This window comes from Chrysochloris asiatica, unplaced genomic scaffold (assembly GCF_000296735.1).
Source record: "Chrysochloris asiatica unplaced genomic scaffold, ChrAsi1.0 scaffold00017, whole genome shotgun sequence".
Lineage (NCBI taxonomy): Eukaryota > Metazoa > Chordata > Mammalia > Afrosoricida > Chrysochloridae > Chrysochloris > Chrysochloris asiatica.
In genome coordinates, this window is record NW_006408535.1 from 1,338,141 (window position 1) to 1,346,623 (window position 8,483).

Sequence of the window (8,483 nt, forward strand, 5' to 3'; positions counted from 1 at the left end):
TAGCCACTGAAAACCTTATGAATACTAGCTGAACGTTGTCAGATAAAGTGCCAGAAAATGATCCCATCATGTTGGAAGGAATTCAAACTCAAAATATGACTTGGGACAAGAATTCTCCACAAAGTAGAGTTGACAATGATGATATAAATGGAGTAAAGCTTTTCGGACATTTGTTTATGAAGAGAAACAGCTGTGAACATCCAGTAATAATATGAACATGGAATGTAAAGAAGTATGCATCTAGGAAAATTATAAGTTGCCAGAAATTAAATGGAAATCATAAAGATTGATATGCTGAGCACTGTTGTGCTAAATGGATTGACATACTCCATTTTGTATTCTATAATCATATGGTTTACTATGCCCAAAAAGACAAATTCAAAAGGAATGGTATACATTCATTGTCAAAAAGAACATATCAAGATCTGTCTTGAAATACAATGTTTTCTGTGTAATAGCTATACATCTACGAGGAAGAATGGTTAATACCATGGTATTCAAATTTATGCACCAATCACTAAAGTCAGTGATGATGAAATTAAAGAATTCTAACAATATTTTAAGACTGAAATTGAGCAATCATGTAATCAAGACATGTTAATAATTACTGATGATTGAAAATGAAGGTTGTAAACAAAAAGGAGGATCAGTAGTCTGAAAATATGGCCTTGGTGACAGAAATATATTTATCTGTGCTTTATTAACTTTATTGACAGACGTAGATTGAACTCCCAGACTTCAAGCCAGATTCAGAGTATGATATGGAACTAGGAATATCATTGCTTATGTCAGATGAATCTTAAATAAAAGTTGAAAACGTTTACTTGTGCTTTATTAAAGATGCAAAGCTTTCTACTGTGTAGATCATGACAAACTCTAAGTAATATTGTAAAGAATGGGTATTCTAGAACACTTAATTGTGCCTATGAGAATGATGTACAAGACCATGAGGCAGTTACTCAAAAAGAACAAGGGGTTACTCAATGATTTTAAATCAGTAAAGAATGTGCCAGAGTTGTATCCCTTCACCATACTTATTCAAACTGTAGAAGTTGGATTATATGAAGAAGGTCATGGCATCAGTATTGGAGACGGCTAATTAACAACATGTGATATGCTGATGATACAACCTTGCTTGCTGAAAGCAAAGATAATTTAAAATACTTATTGATTAAGATCTAACACTACAACCTTCTATGTGGATTGTACCTCAGGTAGAGAAAACAGAAATCTTCACAGCTGAATCAACAAATAACATCAGGATAAATGGAGATAAGTTTGAAGACGTCAAAGACTTCATTTTTCTCAGATCCGTAATCAGCATTCATAGAAGTAGCAATCAAGAACCAAAGGATGTACTGCATTAGGGAAATGTGCTAAACAAGACCTATTTAAAGTGTTGTTTGCAAAGATAACAATTTGAGGAAGACATTGCTCCTGAGTCAAGCCTCATAGTTATGTGAAAGTTGGACAATGAATAAGGCAGATGGCTGAACAATCGATGCATTTGAGTTATGGTGTTGAAGAAGAATATTAAAAGTACCACAAATTGCCAGAAGAACCAAAAAAACTGTGTTGAAAGAAGTACAGATAGAATGTTCTTTGGAAACAGAATGGCAAGACTTTGACTCATAATTCAGACAAATTCATTGTCAGGAGGGAAGGGCAACCTGTTTGGCAAAGTGGAGGGTCAGAAAAGGAGGAAGACCCCTAGTGAGATGGACTGACACAGTAGTATAGAAGCGACAATGGTCTCAAATGTAACAATAATTGGGAGGTCAGTGCTTGTTGTTTTTAGGTGTCATTGAGTCAGTTCTCACCCACAGCAACCTTTGGTACAATAGAACAAAACACTCCCGTCCTTTTCCATACTCACAACTGCTGTTATGCTAGAGCCCTCTGCTACTGCCACTGTGACAATCTATCTGATTTAGGATCTCACAATTGGAATCCTGGTGTGGCGCTGTGGGTTAATGCGCCAGACTGCAAGACTATTTGAACTGCAAGGTCAGCGGTTTAAGCTCTCCAGCTGCTCCTCGGAAACTCTATACAGGGTCGCTATGGGTCAGAACTGACTCGATGGCACTTAAAAATAACAACAATTTTTTGCTGACCCTCCACTCTACAAACCACTCTACAAGCCTTTCTCCAGGAACTGTTCCCTCCTGAATATGTCTGAAGTATGAGAGACAAAGTCTGTCCCTCTTAGCTTCTAAGGCGTATTCTGGTTGTGCTTCTTCCAACACAGGTTTGTTCTTCTGGCAATCCATGATACCTTAAATATACTTCTCCAACATCATGAACAAAATATATCAATTTTTCTGTAGGTTTCTAAATTCCTTGTCCAACTTGCAAATGCATATCAGACTATTGAAAATACCATGGTCAGGTGCCCTGTAGTCTTCAAATTGACATCTTTGCTCTTGAACAAAAAGGTCTTATCAGCAAGTTGGCTTAATGTAAAACATCATTTGATTTCATGACTGTTGCTTCTATGAGTGTTAATGGTGGATACAAGCAAAATGAAGTGTTTGACAAGTTCAAGGGTTTTTTCCATTTACTGTGATGTTAATTATTGTTCCAGTGGTGAAGACTTTCATTTTCTTTACATTGAGGTGCAATCTATACCAAGGGCTGTGGGTTTTGATCTTCATCAGTAAGTATTTTAAGTCCTCTTCATTTTCCACAAGCAAGGTTGTATCATCTGCATATTACAGGTTGTTAATGAGTCTTTCTCCAATCCTGATGCCATATTCTTCTTCATATAATCCAGTTTCTTGGATAGTTTGTTCAGCATACAGATTGAATATGTATTATGAAGGAATACAACCCTGGTGTATACATTTCCTGATTTTAAACCATTCGGTGGTCCCTTTTCTGTTTGAATGACTGCCTCTTTATTTATGTACAGGTTCCTCATGATCACTTTTAAGAATTCTGAAATTATCATTCCCTGCAAAGTTGAACATTATTTGCAATGATCAATACAATCAAACGTCAATAAAGCATATGTGACTATCTTTCTGGTATTCTGTTCTTTCAGTCAAGATTCATATGATGTCAGCAATGATATCTCTTGTTCCACATCCTCATCTTAATATGGCTTGAATCTATGGTATTTCCCTGTCAGTGTACTGTTGCACTCATTTTTAAAATTATCTTTAGCAAAATTTTACTTACATGTGATATTAATGGAATTGTTCAACTATTTCCACAATCCATTATCTCACCTCTCTTTGTTATGAGCACAAATATGGATCTTTTCCAATCAATTTCCTAGGTAGCTCTTTTCTAAATTTCTTGGCATAGATGGATGAATGCCAAGCTAGAGCAGCTTCAGTTTGTTGAAAGATCTTGATCACATGCTACCTCTTGAAATGGTTGGACACCAATTTTTTTTTTTTTTTTTTTTTTTTTTGGTACAGTGCATTCCTTCCATCTTCTTCTGCATCATTCATTATTTTACACAAATAATCCTTCAGTGATGCAAGTTGAGGCTTGATTTTTTTTTTTTCCTTTCAGCTTGAGAAATGCTAAACATGAGTTGGTTTTCTAACTCCAGATCTTTGCACATGTCATTATAATAGTTGACTGTGTGTTTTTGAGCTGCCTTTTAAATTTTCTGTGCAGCTCTTCTACCTCATTTCTCCCAGTTTCTGTAGTATCTCTATACTAGAGAGCAAATTTCAGAGTCTCTTCTGACATCCAATTCATTTTTTTTTTCTTTTTTGCCTTCTTGATGTCACCCCAAAATTCTTTGGACTTTCAATTATTAGTGTCTAATGCTTCAAAATCTGTTCTTGAGACACCATTCCTCTAGTCATTCCCAGCACAGTAAACCAGGAATGGACAATGTTTCATTCTGTTGAGCATAATGACTCTATGAGACAGAACTCACACCATGGCACTTAAAAGCAAGATAAATAATAGCAACAAAATAAATGAAACCAGGAGTCATGAAATTATTTATTGTTTTGCATAAGGAAACTGTGAAACTGTATCTCTTTCAGCAGCCCAAAGAATCAATAAGAAAATTTATCCTATCTCCTGGACTATGAACAACATACTATTAAGCTAAGATCCAACCTGATGTATCCAACCTGAATTTACAGATCATCTCTGTTGGGAGCAGCTGAGCCAAAGGTCCCTGACTTAGGGGTAGTTTAACCAAAGGATTACAACTGAACAGTTGTGGTCCAGAAACTCGGGCTGCATCCAAGTCAAGCTGCCTGCCCCCCTCCTGAGGAACTTGTAGGGCTGCCTCAGGGGACAGGGAACTTGTAAGGATTTTCCTTGTATTTAGCTATGTCCTTTGGCTCAGCCTGCACAACATTCTAACTGCCCTAATCAGTGTTTCAGCTAGCTACCACAAGTTACAGTTTTTCTGATAAAGTTCCCCACACTGCAGGCTCCATTAGTACAACATGTTCTTATACTCCTTACCCTCCCTCAAGCACCTCCTTTTGAGCTGTGAATAAAATAAACTTGCTGCCTTAGTCTGTGCGGCAGTATCTCCATCAGAGTGCTGCATCCCACCTGGTCCTAACTTTACTTATTTCAATTGTGTGTGTGTTTCTTTTATTTCTATTCTCCCATCACCTCTACTCAGGTTTAATCTCTCCATGCGGGTCACGGAGTATAGCTGATTGTCAGATGTGGCAATCTCAAGAACAGATGTAATGCATTAGGTACTAATGACCAAAGAACAGAAGAGTTGTGTGATATTATCAAGAACATCACACAAGGAGAAAGCAAAAGTTCACTAAGAAGACGCAATACAAGGTAGCATATAGTACTGAAGGCAAAAGTCTAAGGTACACTGAAGGCATTGGCAAAGAACAAGACTCAGGGAATTGATGGAATATAAATTGAAATCTTTCAACAAGTGAATGCAGTAGTAGAAACACTCAATCATCTATGCTAAGAAATTTGAATAACAGCTAGCTGGACATCTAACTGGTAGAGATCCATATCTGTGCCCATTTGAGAAAGAAGTTGCACATAAGAATGTGAAAATACTCAAACAATATCTTTAATATCACATGCTAGTAAAATATTGCAAAGATAATTTTTTAAATGGCTGCAAAAGTACATTTAATTTTGCATGTAGTTGTTTAAGATTCCAGAAGTTCAAGCCAGATACATATGAGAACATGGAACAAAGAATATCATTGCTGACAGCAGATGGCTCTTGGTTTAAAGCACATAACACAAGAAAAATGTTTATTTGTGCTTTATTGACTGTACAAAGGTTTTGATCACTAAGTGGATCATTATATAGCTATGTATAATATTGCAAAGAATAGGTATTACAGAAGGCTTAAGTGCACTCATAAGGAACCTATACATAGACCAAAAGGCAGTTGTTCAAACAGAACAAAGGAATACTGATCAGTTTAAACTAGGAAACTTGTGCACTAGCATTGTATCTTTCACCATGCTTATTCAAACTGTATGCTGAGCAAATAATCCGAGAAGCTGGATTATATAAAGAAAAATGTAGTATTGGAATTGGAGGACTCATTAACAACCTGTGATATGTAGATGATACAACCTTGCATGCTGGAAACAATGTGAGTTTAAAATACTGATGAAGAACAAAGACCACAGCCTGAAATGTTGCCTCTTAATATAAGAAAACAAAAATCCTCATCACTGCACTTAAATAACATGATGAGAAAACTGCAGTTGTCAAAGACTTCATTTTGCCTTGGTACTTTATCAACACTCATGGAAACAACAATTAAGAAATCAAAGTGTTCAAGAGCAAAGGTGTCAGTTTGATGACTAAGGTGCATCTGAACCATGCTATGATATTTTCAATATCCTCATATACCAGTGAAATTTGGACAATGAATTAGGAAGACAAGATAGGATATGTCTTTTTATATGGTCATATAGAAAGAATAACTAATTATTCTTTAGAATAACTAGAATAGAATAATTAATTCATTTGATGTATGATTTTGGAGAAGAATATTAAAAGTACTGTTTATTGCCAGAAGAACAAACAAATCCGTTGGAGGAAGTTCAACTAGAATGCTCCTTACAGGCCAGGATGGCAAGACTTCATCTCTCAAACTTCCGGCTTATTATCATTAGGGATGAGTCCATGGAGAAGAACATCATGATTGAAACAAATGGATTGGCACAGTGACAGTAGCAATGGGCTCAAGCTTAACAATGATTGTAAGATTAGAGCAGGACTGCGTAGTGTTTTCTTCCATTGTATATAAAGTCACTATGAGCACAAACTGTCTTTATGGTGCTTAATAACATCAACAAATTACTAATCATAATGATAAGATTGTATGAGAAACAAGTTTGAAGTTGTCCAATTATGACGTGGTTGGAAATAACTTAGAATTAAACATTAAAAGCTCATTGCAAAGAGTTAAACTCCAATGCTCAGAAAGCAAAAAACTCAAAAGCATATTATAATGGAATTTTTACATTCCAAGACACATAATTTCTCATGATAAGGTCCTAAGAATATGATTACAACATAAGAATCATTATAAACCCCATGTCAAAATAAACTGTCTTGAAAGATGTAAAACAAGACAAGGCTAATGGGGCAATTTTCATTCCAATAAGACTAGACAGGTTAATAATACCATATTTCTACACAAATAACTCTAAGATTATGTAAATTTCTATGAGCCAACAAATCCTCTCATAAATTCTTTTCTTAATGAGTACTTTGTGCAATTCTATGTGGAATATACTATAATTAAAAAAAATATTTTTCATAATAAGAATGACTGCGAACTTCCAGTACCCCACTGAGGCAAGATGACATGGGTAAGGAGGGCTCCAAGGACAAAGGGGGAGATCTCAAGGAGGAGGCTGTCTGTTAGCGGACTCAAAACCCTCAAATCACCATAAGGCTCAGGGCATCTGCCTCCTCTACTTGCTTTTTCAAAAAATCATGCCACGGAGGAATTTTTGGCGTTTTAAACTTTCACCCGCCAGTGCCGGCAGCCAATGGCCCGGCTCCTTGGAGCTTTGAGGGAGGGGCTAGATCCAGCCCAAGCGGGGCATCTCAGGCTGACAAAAGCCTCAGGAGAGTTCTCTGCCCCAGCCTGAAATCTCAAGGTGTGTAGCAGGCAGGGAAAGGAGGCTTGACCAGGGCGCAGAGAGAAACAGAAGTGAGGCAACTTTTGGAAGTCATCAGACTCGGGCTCCACCGGCCAGCCTGAGTGGCTTTTTGACACTTTGAACTTTCGCCCGCCAATGCCAGCAGCGACTGGCCCGGCTCCTTAGAGCTTTGAGGGCAGGGTTAGAGCCATCCCAAGCAGGGAATCTCAGGTGGACAAAAGCCTCAGGAGAGTTCTCTGCCCCAGCTTGAAATCTCAAGGTGTGTAGCAGGCAGGGAAAGGAGGTTTGACCAGGGCGCAGAGAGAAACAGAAGTGCGTTGATTTTTGGAAGCCATCAAATGCGGACTCCACTCGCCAGCACAAGCGGCATTTTGGCATTTTGAACTTTCGCCCGCCAGTGCAGGCAGCAACTGCCCCGGCTCCTTAAAAGAACATTCTGAGGACTTCCGGTGCTTCCCTGACTGGGCAGCACAGCCACCCTTCTGCTATCGGAGGACTCCGCTTTTGTTTTTGATTTTGATTTTGGCTTGGTTTTCTAACCGACGGGTGTTGTTTGGCTGTCACATAGCCTGCCTTCTGCTATTGGAGGACTCTTTGTCCCCCTACATTACACGAAAAGAGTCAGCTACTGCTGCCAAATAGCCAAACTGCAATAACACTTTATAAAACACCAAAACCCAGGCAAGAACCAATACCAGCTGCCATAAACCAGGGAAACAAACAACACCTGTAAAAGTTACTCTGGGTTAAGCAATAAGAAGAGGGAAAAGGGAAGACCACATCCTGATCACATCTTCCTGGAGGCAATCAGAAAACATAAAAAATTACCAAAGTACATAATTAATTATTAGGGCCACAGGTAAACATTAAACATGTCCAAGAAGCAAAAGCAGATAACCATATCTGCACATGTCCAGAAAAAAGATAAAACATCTGAGACAAGTGAAACAGAAGTAGACCTTCTCTCCATGCTGGAAGGAGGTCAGGCCTTGGAAATACCTGAGAAAGAATTCAGAAAAATGATTATAAAATGTTTGAAAACACTTTACAATGGAGTTGAGAAAAATAAGGAAGAAGTCAGAAAAGTGTTACAGGAACAATCAAACAAGATTGATATAGCATTGGTAACAATCTAAAACCTACAGAAAGAGGTCCCAACAATCAACAACAAAATGGCAGAAATAGAAAACTCTTTGAAAGGGCAGAGGAGTAGAATAGAGATGAGATGGAAGAAAGAATCAGTGAGCTGGAAGACAAATCTCTCAATACCACTAAGATAGAAGAACAAACACAAAAAGGGTAAAAAATTCAGAGGAAGGTCTAAGATTCATGTTGTACAACATGAAGAGGAATAACCTAGAATTATTGGCATTCCAGAACAA